The following is a 14,616-nucleotide window of genomic DNA, read 5'->3' as shown; positions in this document are numbered from 1 at the left end:
AAAGCCCGACTATACACCATCAAAAGCGGGAGCAGAGGGGTTCAGCTGCAAGAAGGTCTGAATTTCCATCAATAATTGCTAGAAAACATGAAAGAAAATTTTCGAATATCCAACCGCACATGATCATAAGTGGGAGAGGAGGTGTTCAGCTGCAAGAAGGTGTGAATGTCCACCCATAATTCCTGAAAAATGGGTAAAAAAAGGTGCGAATGCCCAACCATACATCATCAAAAGCATGTGTGAATGTCAGATCATAATTTGCAAAAACCTGATTGTGTGCAGCTGAACACCTCTGCTCCCGCTTTTGATGGTGTATAGTCGGGCTTTCGAGGCTTTTCTTCAACGGTGTTTACAAATTATGGTTGGAAATTCAGACCTTGCAGCCGAACACCTACGCTCCCTCTTTTGATCATACATTGTCGGGCATTCGCACCTTGTCTTACCCGCGTTTTACAAACCATGGTCGGACTTTCACACCTTCTTGTAGCTGAACAACTCCGCTCCCGCTATTGATTGTGTACAGTCGGGTATTTTAACCTTTTCTTACCCGCTTTTTACCAATTATGGTCGGACATTCACACCGTCTTACAGCGGAACACCTCCGCTCCCTCTTTTGATGATGTATGGTCCGGCATTCTTACCGTTTCTAACACATTTTTCAGCAATTATGGTAGGACATTCACACCTTCTTGCAGCTGAACACCTCCTCTCCCACTTATGATCATGTGCGAATTGATTTTCGAAAATTTTCTTTCATGTTTTCTATTAATTAAAAATGGACATTTAGACCTTCTTGCAGCTGAACACCTCCGCTCCCGCTTTTGATCATACATTGTCAGGCATTCGCACCTTGTCTTACCCGCTTTTTACAAAATTTAGTCGAACATTCACACCTTTTTGCAGTCGAACACAGTTTTTTGCAGCCGAATTTGGGCATTCGAACCTTTTCATACCCACTTTTTACCAACTATGGTCGGACATTCACACCGTCTTACAGCGGAACACCTCCGCTCCCTCTTTTGATGGTGTATGTTCGGGCATTCGAACCTTTTCTTACCCGCTTTTTACAAACTATGCTCGGACATTCAAACCTTCTTGTAGCCGAACACATCCACTCCTGCTTTTGATGATGTATGGTTGGGCATTCGAACCTACTTGTTGCCCGCTTTTCATTAATTATGGGTGGACATTCACACCTTGTCGCAGCCAAACACCTCCGCTCCCTGTTTTGATCATGTATGGTTGGACATTCGCACCTTTTCTCACCCGCTTTTTGCAAACTATGGTCGGCCATTCACAGCTTCCTCTCCACCATACTTGTATGGTGGGATATTCACACCCACTTGCATCTGAAGACCTCCGCCCCCACTTTTGTTGATATTTAGCCGATCATTCGCACCTTACCCGCTTTTGGCAAACTATGGCCTTCTTGCAGCCAAAAACCTCTGATCTCGCTTTTGATGATGTAAGGTTGGGCATTCAGACCTTGCTTCACCTGCTTTTCACCAAATATAGTCGGACATTCACACCTTCTTGCAGCCGAACACTTCCGCTCCACCTTTTAGTTTTCTATGGGGCATTCACACCTTTTTTTACACCGCATTTTATAAAAACACCACAGGAACACCGTATTGAGGCTTTGTTCTGACCGCTCATTCGGTGTCGCGTTTCTTTCAAGCAATTCTCCTGGTTAGCCCGCACTCGGCTCGCTCCCAGAGCCGTGTTAAAGTCTGCTTTGCATTCACTCTCTTTTCTCAGCAGATTAAAAGAAACTTCCATCCTGCACCGCTGTTTGCTTTTTCACAAGAGCAGAGGAGAGCGCACCGTTCCCAGCGGCACTGCAGTACCGGGTCGATGCTTGGAGTGAATGGAGCAAGCTCCTTTTTCAACTCCTATTGATAAAAATCCATTTAATATGTAGTCCTCGCATAGAGGACATATCAGACATTAAACTGATAAGAACAGATTTTTTTTTTTTTTTTTTTTTATTACAAAACTTCCAAGAAACATTTAGAACAACATGACAAACCAATCAAAGCAATGCTTTACATGTCCGACACAAAAACCATACAAACATAAGAAACAACCACAAAGAAACACTACCCGCTCATGAAAATAAAGTCTTCCATCGCTCTCTTGCAGCGTGATACCCGTACTTTTCCTCCTCCATTCTTCTCATGCGTCCAATCTCTGCCCTCACCCTTGCCACCACCCTTCCCACCTGCCAGTCCACATTGTTTTTAATCAACGCCGTCCTTGCATCCCACAGCGCCACCTTTCCCATAGACAGAACCAACCATAACAGAAAACCCTCCCTACCTTTCCCCCTTAAACCCAAGCCCAGCATTATCATGTCATACTTTAAAGACCCCAATCTTGGAAAAAAAAGAACCAACTCAACCCACACTTTTGTTGCAAACCCACATTCCCAAAACACATGCTCAATTGTCTCATCAGCCCCACACCCCTCCCTTGGGCACAAACTCCCCCGTGTCAACCCGTGTCTATTTAAAACTTCCCTGACTGGCAACCTCCTGTGTAAGGCGAGCCAATTTATATCCCTCGCCCTGTTTGTGAGACCTTTCTGCTGTGTGAAAACCCACCCTTGTTGCCCCACCCCATACACCCCCACCGGCCCCCTTTTTTCCACCAGAGCCCTGTACAGGCGCCGGTGACTGAAGCACAGGTCCCCCTCCTGACACTCTGGGTGCTTTTTCCCCCAGCATACCACCTGCCTATAATACGGGGGTAAGACATCCCCCTTTGGCTTTCGATTGTCCCATAACACCAATCTCCTGAAGGGGAATGACAACCAAAACAGCAAAAGTGCCTGAAAATGATGGCCACTGGTCTGTTGCACAGACCTGCACAAAAAGGAAAAGAAAACCACATCCAACTTAAGTGGGATGTCCGGCACACCCCTCCCTCCCATCCGAACTTCCTGGTACATCCACTCCCTTCTCACATATTCATACCCCCCCCATACAAAGGAAAAAACATCTCTCATGAAACTTCTCCTATATTGAGGAGGTAAAGGAAAAACATACGCTAGGTATACCAAAAATGGCAAAATATCAGCCTTCAAAACCAGCACTCTACCACTTAAGGAAAGTTGCCGGGATTTCCACAGCCCCATCCGCGAACGGGCTGCAGCCAGACGCCTTCCCCAATTTAATGCTGCACTCCCTTCTCCCTGAAACTCTACCCCCAGGACTCTCACTGGGCCCTGGCACTGGGGCAGACCAGCTAGGCCTCCCACCCTACCAGCCCATGGTCCAAAAAACTTAATGGTGGACTTCCCTAAGTTCACCTTGGCCCCCGACACTATTGAAAAACTCTCCACCACTTTCAACAGCCGTGTGACCGACCTCTCTGTTGTCAAAAAAAAGGTCATGTCATCCGCATACTGCATCACTGTCAACTTGTCCGGACCTGCTCCAGGAAGGTGCAGACCCACCACACCCGGGTCCCCCCGCACCACCGAACCCAGCGGCTCCATGTAAGCCACAAAGAGCAGCGGGGAGAGTGGGCATCCCTGCCTCACCCCAGTTCTCTGTGCCACCACTGTACCCAAGTGCCCGTTCACCATAACTCTGCTCCCCACCCCCTTGTACATGATCTCCAACCACTCTATAAAACGGGGCCCAAATCCCATCCTCTCCAAAACTGCAAAAAGAAACCTGTGGTTCACCCTGTCAAACGCTTTCTCCATATCTAACCCCACCAAACTCATATTGATCCCCCGCTCCTCCACCCAATGAATACAGTCCCTCACCAATCCCAGATTCCACTGTATTAGCCTTCCCTCCACCCCACACGTCTGATCCTCATGGATTACATGAGGTAGAGCCTTCCGAAGACGACCAACTAGGACTCGAGCCACAATTTTGTAGTCCACACAGAGCAACGTGATCGGCCTATAGCTTTCCATTCGCTCCCTGTTTTGATCATGTATGGTTGGACATTCGCACCTTTTCTCACCCGCTTTTTGCAAACTATGGTCGGCCATTCACAGCTTCCTCTCCACCATACTTGTATGGTGGGATATTCACACCCACTTGCATCCGAAGACCTCCGCCCCCACTTTTGTTGATATTTAGCCGATCATTCGCACCTTACCCGCTTTTGGCAAACTATGGCCTTCTTGCAGCCAAAAACCTCTGATCTCGCTTTTGATGATGTAAGGTTGGGCATTCAGACCTTGCTTCACCTGCTTTTCACCAAATATAGTCGGACATTCACACCTTCTTGCAGCCGAACACTTCCGCTCCACCTTTTAGTTTTCTATGGGGCATTCACACCTTTTTTTACACCGCATTTTATAAAAACACCACAGGAACACCGTATTGAGGCTTTGTTCTGACCGCTCATTCGGTGTCGCGTTTCTTTCAAGCAATTCTCCTGGTTAGCCCGCACTCGGCTCGCTCCCAGAGCCGTGTTAAAGTCTGCTTCGCATTCACTCTCTTTTCTCAGCAGATTAAAGAAACTTCCATCCTGCACCGCTGTTTGCTTTTTCACAAGAGCAGAGGAGAGCGCACCGTTCCCAGCGGCACTGCAGTACCGGGTCGATGCTTGGAGTGAACGGAGCAAGCTCCTTTTTCAACTCCTATTGATAAAAATCCATTTAATATGTAGTCCTTGCATAGACATATCACATATTAAACTGATAAGTACAGATTTTTTTTTTTTTTTTTTTTTTTTTTTTTTTTATTACAAAACTTCCAAGAAACATTTAGAACAACATGACAAAACAGTCAAAGTAATGCTTTACATGTCCGACACAAAAACCATACAAACATAAGAAACAACCACAAAGAAACACTACCCGCTCATGAAAATAAAGTCTTCCATCGCTCTCTTGCAGCGTGATACCCGTACTTTTCCTCCTCCATTCTTCTCATGCATCCAATCTCTGCCCTCACCCTTGCCACCACCCTTCCCACCTGCCAGTCCACATTGTTTTTAATCAACGCCGTCCTTGCATCCCACAGCGCCACCTTTCCCATAGACAGAACCAACCATAACAGAAAACCCTCCCTACCTTTCCCCCTTAAACCCAAGCCCAGCATTATCATGTCATACTTTAAAGACCCCAATCTTGGAAAAAAAAGAACCAACTCAACCCACACTTATGTTGCAAACCCACATTCCCAAAACACATGCTCAATTGTCTCATCAGCCCCACACCCCTCCCTTGGGCACAAACTCCCCCGTGTCAACCCGTGTCTATTTAAAACTTCCCTGACTGGCAACCTCCTGTGTAAGGCGAGCCAATTTATATCCCTCGCCCTGTTTGTGAGACCTTTCTGCTGTGTGAAAACCCACCCTTGTTGCCCCACCCCATACACCCCCACCAGCCCCCTTTTTTCCACCAGAGCCCTGTACAGGCGCCGGTGACTGAAGCACAGGTCCCCCTCCTGACACTCTGGGTGCTTTTTCCCCCAGCATACCACCTGCCTATAATACGGGGGTAAGACATCCCCCTTTGGCCTTCTATTGTCCCAGGACACCAATCTCCTGAAGGGGAATGACAACCAAAACAGCAAAAGTGCCTGAAAATGATGGCCACTTGTCTGTTGCACAGACCTGCACAAAAAGGAAAAGAAAACCACATCCAACTTAAGTGGGATGTCCGGCACACCCCTCCCTCCCATCCGAACTTCCTGGTACATCCACTCCCTTCTCACATATTCATACCCCCCCCATACAAAGGAAAAAACATCTCTCATGAAACTTCTCCTATATTGAGGAGGTAAAGGAAAAACATACGCTAGGTATACCAAAAATGGCAAAATATCAGCCTTCAAAACCAGCACTCTACCACTTAAGGAAAGTTGCCGGGATTTCCACAGCCCCATCCGCGAACGGGCTGCAGCCAGACGCCTTCCCCAATTTAATGCTGCACTCCCTTCTCCCTGAAACTCTACCCCCAGGACTCTCACTGGGCCCTGGCACTGGGGCAGACCAGCTAGGCCTCCCACCCTACCAGCCCATGGTCCAAAAAACTTAATGGTGGACTTCCCTAAGTTCACCTTGGCCCCCGACACTATTGAAAAACTCTCCACCACTTTCAACAGCCGTGTGACCGACCTCTCTGTTGTCAAAAAAAAGGTCATGTCATCCGCATACTGCATCACTGTCAACTTGTCCGGACCTGCTCCAGGAAGGTGCAGACCCACCACACCCGGGTCCCCCCGCACCACCGAACCCAGCGGCTCCATGTAAGCCACAAAGAGCAGCGGGGAGAGTGGGCATCCCTGCCTCACCCCAGTTCTCTGTGCCACCACTGTACCCAAGTGCCCGTTCACCATAACTCTGCTCCCCACCCCCTTGTACATGATCTCCAACCACTCTATAAAACGGGGCCCAAATCCCATCCTCTCCAAAACTGCAAAAAGAAACCTGTGGTTCACCCTGTCAAACGCTTTCTCCATATCTAACCCCACCAAACTCATATTGATCCCCCGCTCCTCCACCCAATGAATACAGTCCCTCACCAATCCCAGATTCCACTGTATTAGCCTTCCCTCCACCCCACACGTCTGATCCTCATGGATTACATGAGGTAGAGCCTTCCGAAGACGACCAACTAGGACTCGAGCCACAATTTTGTAGTCCACACAGAGCAACGTGATCGGCCTATAGCTTTCCATTCGCTCCCTGTTTTGATCATGTATGGTTGGACATTCGCACCTTTTCTCACCCGCTTTTTGCAAACTATGGTCGGCCATTCACAGCTTCCTCTCCACCATACTTGTATGGTGGGATATTCACACCCACTTGCATCCGAAGACCTCCGCCCCCACTTTTGTTGATATTTAGCCGATCATTCGCACCTTACCCGCTTTTGGCAAACTATGGCCTTCTTGCAGCCAAAAACCTCTGATCTCGCTTTTGATGATGTAAGGTTGGGCATTCAGACCTTGCTTCACCTGCTTTTCACCAAATATAGTCGGACATTCACACCTTCTTGCAGCCGAACACTTCCGCTCCACCTTTTAGTTTTCTATGGGGCATTCACACCTTTTTTTACACCGCATTTTATAAAAACACCACAGGAACACCGTATTGAGGCTTTGTTCTGACCGCTCATTCGGTGTCGCGTTTCTTTCAAGCAATTCTCCTGGTTAGCCCGCACTCGGCTCGCTCCCAGAGCCGTGTTAAAGTCTGCTTCGCATTCACTCTCTTTTCTCAGCAGATTAAAGAAACTTCCATCCTGCACCGCTGTTTGCTTTTTCACAAGAGCAGAGGAGAGCGCACCGTTCCCAGCGGCACTGCAGTACCGGGTCGATGCTTGGAGTGAACGGAGCAAGCTCCTTTTTCAACTCCTATTGATAAAAATCCATTTAATATGTAGTCCTTGCATAGACATATCACATATTAAACTGATAAGTACAGATACTACACTTGATCTTAGCCAAAAGGCCGAGAAGCGATAACTGTCCACTGGTTCACGTCCGAGGGCCCTTCCTGGCACAATGCGCACTTGTAGCGGTGCTCTTTTATGGCCATAGTGTCACTTTGCACCTCCGCCCACCCGCTGCACTGAGCACTCTTCAGCCCTTTTAAATGGTATAACTTTACACTACCACACGCTCCAGCGAGCACCATTCAAGCAACAACTTTGCACTCCAGCTTCGAACATCGGCACAGTCGCAACAAGTAAGGCGACTCTACTCAGAGAAGTCACTCTGCACAGTAACAAGATTTCTTTTGCACAGACAGAAAGGGCTTCACCCGCAAAGGTAAAGCCTGCCAAAAATAGAAACAACTCATTAGTGCTGCTCAACGTTGTACTTTGCAGTAAAAGAAAGAGCAAATCTAAAGTTTCAAGAATCCGAGAATAAGCTTACTTTCATGAGTTCTTCACGATTTTGGATTTTGCTATAAAATGATTTCCTTCACTCAAACTAAATTAGAACTGCTAAACCGCTAATCTGTTACATACAAGGCAGATGTCAAATTCACCGAAATAGGATCTAAGGGTATTTGGCCAATCGAGCTGTAGCAGCTTCGGTAAAAGAGTATAAGTTGAAGAGTTTGTGAATAAAGGTGTGCGCACACATAGTGAGTTGTAGGAAAATAGGCAGGGAGCAATGCCGGCTGGGGTATATGTTCTTGTATGTTGTCTGACTGTTTGATTTGAATGTGTTGTGTAAGTGTCCTGTTGAATGTTACATGTTTGGGCTTTGACATGCTTCACTGTGGTTGTTAACTGTGTGGTGTGTCCTGAAATGTTATATGTTTGGGCTGTGTGACATGCTTAATGCTTTTCAGTAGCAACCCACTTATTCATATATAGCAACTGACAACATAAGAAGTCCGGACATACTTTGATAGTAGTTATAGAAGTATCCTTATTGATAATAGATAAACTAATTCATAGTGATAGAACAGTAGATGAACAGGTGCCTGCACATGTCTCATGAAAATAAAATGGGTGTATGATTGCTGACGGCAGAGCAATACTGCCAAACTTATGAGTTCTTGTGGCAAACTTGATTCAGTGTCTTGACGTGTATACGCTGTTTCGCTGACTTGTCACAAGAAACAAAGTGTGTTTGATAAGATCCGACCATTTTATTACGGGAGGATCAGTATGTATTGATTCTGATGTGACTGATAAACCCATTCGTATCTTAAGCATAATCTAATACGTGAGACAACGCCCTGGCACACAATCAAAAAAAAAAAGAGAGAGAGCGGTTTTGTGTCCCCACAGTCCATAATGTAGAAAAGAGAGAAAAAAGCCTTTCTGATTTGGTGTGTGTGCTCACAGTGCAGAGTGTAGAGAAAAGAGAGAAAAGAAAGCCGTTTTGGTGTCACGGGTGTTGTGACTTACACACACACATTTCTGAATTGAGAAAGGAAATTATTTTAGAGAAAGCACTAGAGTTTAGATCCCACATTTGTTGATAGGCATTCATTTAATTTTTCTTTTAATCAGTTTTAAAGTGAATACTAACTGAGAAATGAAAAAGGTGAAGAGTTTAGAAGCTTGGTTCAAGAGCAAAACTTGGTTTATGATCAGCTGAGTCTCTAAACAGAACAGCAAAGGGCTTCATCGAACATTTAAAAAAGATTCAGATTGTTAGAATATCCAGAATTTATAGGAATGGTGGTGATTACTCTTATTTTCTAGAATGGAAATAACTGCACCATGTCTGTTTTATGAATTTAAGGGGCTAAAAAGTTTTGTTCTCGTTTTTCTATGATTAACCGAATGTATGTGAGAGTCCAAACAGACAGAAGGGTTACGGCCGAGCGCTGGACCTTCCAAAAAAGATGAGACAGGCTGGACCTGTGCCATACTAGTTAAGACCTGCCTGTGGATAACAGGTTCATTAAACTCTCACATACACAAACTCACACACGTTCGCACACATACACCCATTCACACACACATTCTTGAACTTGCTGCAAGATTAAACATTTGCATTAACTGACTCCAGCAACTCTGAGTCTCATTGAGAGACTTTTCTCAACAATTGGGTCCTCAAACCAGATCTCAACGTTTTTTCCGCTTTCCAGGGTCGGAGCTGAAACCGTGCACGGGGGAGTCCAGTACTCCTAAAGAAAGACCCCCTGCTGAATTGCGGTAATTAGGGGGCAGTGTCCACTGAAAGGGGGAAAAAGGGACGAGATCGTACTTTTGAATCAATGGCCAGAAGCCATTGGCAGTGCAGGCATCAACAATAATGGTGTTATTTCACCCATTAACACTTAAGGTACCTCATGCAGTGGCTGTGATATGGTTACTTAACAAAATATCTTTACCAGACATCTCTCCTACATAACAGTTTTTCTTTCACAGCCACACCTTGTTGTCGAGAGATGTGCTACACTTAATCCATCCACACTGCTACCTACCCCACAGATGGAAAGCCTCATGATTGCATGTCAGAAATAACCATCAGTGTTTTACCCAGGCCAGACTTAACTGATATACGTTATGAAAATGCAGAAATAACTATATTTATTCAACAGGTCAAGTAAAAAACCCTGATGGCACAAATGCTACAGGATTTGCAGTAGTAACAGAAACTGAAGTTTTCTTAAAACAACCACTACCAAAAAATTACTCGAATTGGTAGCTTTAACTGAAGCTTGTAAATTAAATAACAAAAAGGTTGTTAACGTTTACACTGACAGTCAGTATGCCTTCTCAACTGTACATGTGTTAACACAGCATTGGAAAAACAGGTATGTAGACATCCACAGCTAAATGTATAAACTACAAATATTTTAGCATTATTAGATGTTATTCAATTGCCATCTACAATAGACTCGTATGAATGACCGGAAGGAAAACCATACTGCCAAAGAATTTGTTTAAATATGCTGCAGTATTGAGCCACGGACCATGTCATGTCTCAACAGGAGGGATTGAAGCAATAATGAACAAGGTTTTTACAGCATATGGTTTTACTAATTATTGAATTTTTTTTTTTAGAATAAATAAATGAATAAAGTTTTGTCTAGCAGGTCAAATATGTGCAAAATACATTCCACAGGGCAATCTAAGACCAAAACGAAGATAATTCCCTAAGCCAGTGTATCTTTTTCAACATATTTGTTTGGATTTCATTATTTCATTATTGTGTAGATTTCATTGAACTAAATAAATGTTAAGGGAAACGATTCTGCTCAGTGACAACAGAGGTTTTTACCAAATGGTCTGAAATATTTCCATGTGCACAAGCAGATGCACTCTCTGTAGCAAAATCACGCGTAAAATAACTCATTTCTAGATTTGAAATTCCTGAAAAGATCTTCAGTGATAATTTGACACACTTTGTAAACAATGTCATCTCACTGATGGCAAAGAACTTAAAATAGACCTTAGAAACCACTGTGATATAGAAGGTTTCGCTAACACATTGGAATTGTTTTACTATTTACATATGCATGTGCAGTGAAGAATTGCTTGCTGCTGATAAATGCAAGGAAGAACAGCTTACACATAGATGCTCACATATAGGCTGCTGAATGCAATGAAGACCTGCTTATCCAGTAAAGTTCAATGTCAATGTGTAATATTCAATTAGGATTTGCAAAACAGTGAAGTTAAACAATGAATGGGTCCATAGTCGGTATGAGAAGACTACAGGAATATTTACCTGGGTGTACGTTCAAACAGAGATGAGAAAATTGCGATAAATTATTGTTTGTTTGTTTGTTAGTATGTATATGAATGTTATGTGTATAAACTGTGTTGAGTTATAGTTACTCAGTAGTGTCTCAGTGAAACAACCGACGGGGGAAGCCTTGCGGTGACAACAAAAGCAGTGTTTTACTGATCAGTCAAGTTGCTCCAGTGTACTCCATACAAACTGGTTGGCTACTGAAGGGATAGAAAATGGGGAATACTTGTTTTAAAGCAAACAAGGAATTAGATGGGAAAAATACATGTTTTAACGGGACCCAGACAATATTATATAGATGTCGCCACTGAAGTAAAGAACATTTACGTGGGATGGTGTGAGGGTCCTCGTTTGGCTGACGTTCGCCGATATGCTCGCCATGCTCAGAACCAAGTTGAGACGCGTAAGACAACCAAAAGGGACAAGTGTGAAAAGGAGCTGCATTTGGCAACCATGACCATGTATTACGCAGTTGGTGTAAACAGAGGACGAGGCCGAAGTCGAAGACGTGGACGTGTGGGAGAGGAGGTCAAAATGGGCCACGCCAGAGCTATGATCCGAATATTTGTTTTTACTGTGGCCAGACTGGACACTGGAAGAAGGACTGTCCACAGCTAAAAAGTGATGAAATTGGGCAAAAGGCTGACTGAGGGTGGGAGGCAGGTTCTGGACGTCACACGGCAGCGCAGCCTCCACTAATGGGTGATAGCACAAACACACTCACACATTTTTCCTGCTCTGTGTAGTGAAGCAACGCTTGCCGACTGTGATTCACGTAGTAAAGTTTTGCATGCTATTTCCGTCCTAGAGCAAAGATATTTCTCTCAGAATATAGGAACTTATGTTCATCAGTAGTGACGTCAGGGGAGTTTGATTGTCCTCCAAAATTAAGTGGAAACCACGTTTACTGTATGTCTGCATCAGGCCAGGTTGTGAAGGAGAAAATGACAATGCCCATTGCGTGTTGTCACTCCCGATGAGCTCTCCTTCAAACACTCATTTTTGTTATCAGAGTTGTGTCCCATTAACCTGATGGGCTGTGATCTCATGTGTAAATTAGGCATTATTTTAACTTCTACACCAGAGGGTGTTAAGGTTATGTTACAGCCTGACAAAGTTTTCACAGCAGTGCAGTTTGATTCATCGGCACTTACATATGCTTATGAGTGGAAACTTCCCAGCTCTCCTTTTTCACAACAACTAGTGGAAGAAGCAAAAGCGTTAGTTTCACCCCTTTCTGATTTCATGCAACCTGCTGATTTGCACTGCACATCACACATTTCTTTGGGGCCTGACAATGACTATGAGAAGAAGTGAAAAAATATGTGCGCCTACTTTATTGGCTGTGTCGCTCACTCCAGAGCACTTCGATTTTTTTAATGTTTGTGGTACTCGCCCTCACATTTCCTTGGCCAAACGTACACACTGGCAGTGACAAGGTGTGGGAGAGTTTGTTGCTACATGTCAGAAAGAAATGGAGTGGACTGTTTCACCTGCTGATCCAAATTTGATGTTTTCTGAACGATTGTCAGCATACAAAAAAATATTTTTGAGTACAATGCATTGTCAAAGAACTGTGGACTTAATTCCTACCACAGAATCACATTTTGAAGCATGTTTTTTATCTGAAACAGATTTGTCTTCGATACCCATGTTGGCTGAAGTGCCCAATGATCTTTGGGCTAAGAGCAAATATGATGTGGGGTTGATAAAAGGCTGTGAACCAGTAATTGTCACCCCTAAATCAGACTTTTGTCCATGTAAAAAACAATACCCTTTTAAGCCTGAAGCAATTAAAGGGATTAAACCTGTTTTTCAATCTTTTCAGAAAACAAGCGTTATTGTTCCTTTTGAAAATTCACCTGTGCTTACTCCATTGTTTCCTGTTAAAAAGATTAAAGATGCTGGCCAGCCAGATGAATGGCGTTTTGTACAGGACCTCCAAGCGGTGAATGCTGCAGTTCAGCCACATGCTCCTACTGTGCCCAACCCACACACTATTTTGTCTCAAATTACATCAGATGCACAGTTTTTCTCAGTGGTTGACTTGTCGCCAGTGCACCCTGATAGCCCATTTTGGTTTGCTTTTTAGTTTGAAGGGAGATCTTGGACTTTTACCCGGTTATGCCAGGGGTACTGTGAAAGTCCCACTATTTACAATGCTGCCCTCAAAGCTAGTCTGGATTAACTTCAATCAACCACAGGCTCTGCTCTTTTGCAGTATGTGGATGACATCCTTTTATGTAGTCCATCTAAACAACAGTGTGAAAAAGACCAAATGACTCAAATAACTTTCTTGCTTTCAAAATTTTTCCTCTAGTGACGCTGACTTAGAGAGGGATGAAGATAATCATGTTTAATTGTTCATGTTTTGATTGTTTATCATTGGACCCTTTATTACTATGATGCCTGCATTTTAAACTCACGTTGTGTGCAAATGCAGGCTGATGTTTTACAGATAAAGTTATTATTTTCCTTGTTTCTTTTGGGTTGATTAATATAATGGTATTATTATAATCAAAAGGGAGGAATGTAATGGAAAATAATTCTTATATGCATTGTATTGAGTGTTACTGTGTATAACCTGCAAATGACCGAGCTGCAAGGTACCACCCTGCCCTGTTTTCTTAAATTCCTCTTTACAATGGTGGGCTTGTTATAATGAGATAGGTGCACTTTAGGGGGGACAGGGTTAGGCTGGTATTTACGAGTGTGTCTGGGTAACCTCAACTGATGGTTGGGGAGGAAAGTTAGAAGAACAATCAATTATACCCAAAAACAGATGACGTGATGAGCGGGCAATATAACTGTGTGTTTTTGCTTCAGTGGTCAGAGCAACTCTGTATTCTGTACTGTGTTGTTCTCTCTTGCAAGATATTATTATTAAAGCCTCTTATCTCCTCACAAGAAAATAACTGACTCCCCAAATGCAAGTGTCAGGACAAATGATCAAACTTCTCCAAGCTTCAGTCTGCAGAGAAGTACAAGACAGGGTTGCTCACTTTCTCCCTCACTTTTTGCTATTTTCATCAAACCTTTAGCAGCTGCTATCAGACAAGATAGAAATATTAAAGACATCCAACCCCAAAATATTGAGCATAAAATAAGTCTTTATGCTGATGATGTATTACTTTTCCTTCAGAACTCACAGACGTCTCTCACTCACACGATCACACTCATAAATAAATTCTCAGCACTTTTTGACTACTCTATCAATTGGTCTAAGACCACAGTTCTGCCCATTAACTGTAGGGTCCAGAATATACCTGCGATCACTTTACAGTCAGGAAATATTAGATATTTAGGCATAAACATTTCCTCCAGGCTCTCAGAGCTAACAAAGCTAAATTATGTGCAATTATTAAAGAGAGTAGAGGACGATCTCTCTCGTTGGAAGTCCTTACCTATATCACTTATGGGGAGAGTTACAACCATTAAAATGATGATACTACCAAAAGTTAACTATTTGTTC

At 43.8% G+C, this 14,616-nt stretch overlaps 1 non-coding gene and 2 pseudogenes across 1 annotated transcript; all 3 read right to left on the bottom strand.

Annotated features, from left to right (window-relative positions):
* Positions 1–1,813: 1,813 nt before the first annotated feature.
* On the bottom strand, positions 1,814–2,014 carry LOC140288056 (U2 spliceosomal RNA; annotated as a pseudogene).
* Positions 2,015–4,527: 2,513 nt separating this feature from the next.
* Positions 4,528–4,736, bottom strand: LOC140288047 (U2 spliceosomal RNA; annotated as a pseudogene).
* A 2,513-nt stretch (positions 4,737–7,249) lies between these two features.
* Positions 7,250–7,437, bottom strand: LOC140288054 (U2 spliceosomal RNA). Its single transcript, XR_011911961.1, has one exon. It is a non-coding gene; the product is annotated as a U2 spliceosomal RNA (small nuclear RNA).
* Between the last annotated feature and the right edge of the window lie 7,179 nt (positions 7,438–14,616).

The sequence above is a fragment of the Leuresthes tenuis genome, unplaced genomic scaffold (genome assembly GCF_036924035.1).
Source record: "Leuresthes tenuis unplaced genomic scaffold, fLeuTen1.0.hap1 SCAF_207, whole genome shotgun sequence".
Taxonomy (NCBI): domain Eukaryota; kingdom Metazoa; phylum Chordata; class Actinopteri; order Atheriniformes; family Atherinopsidae; genus Leuresthes; species Leuresthes tenuis.
The sequence above is the reverse complement of the archived record's forward strand: the minus strand, read 5'-3'. Positions and strand labels throughout refer to the sequence as shown.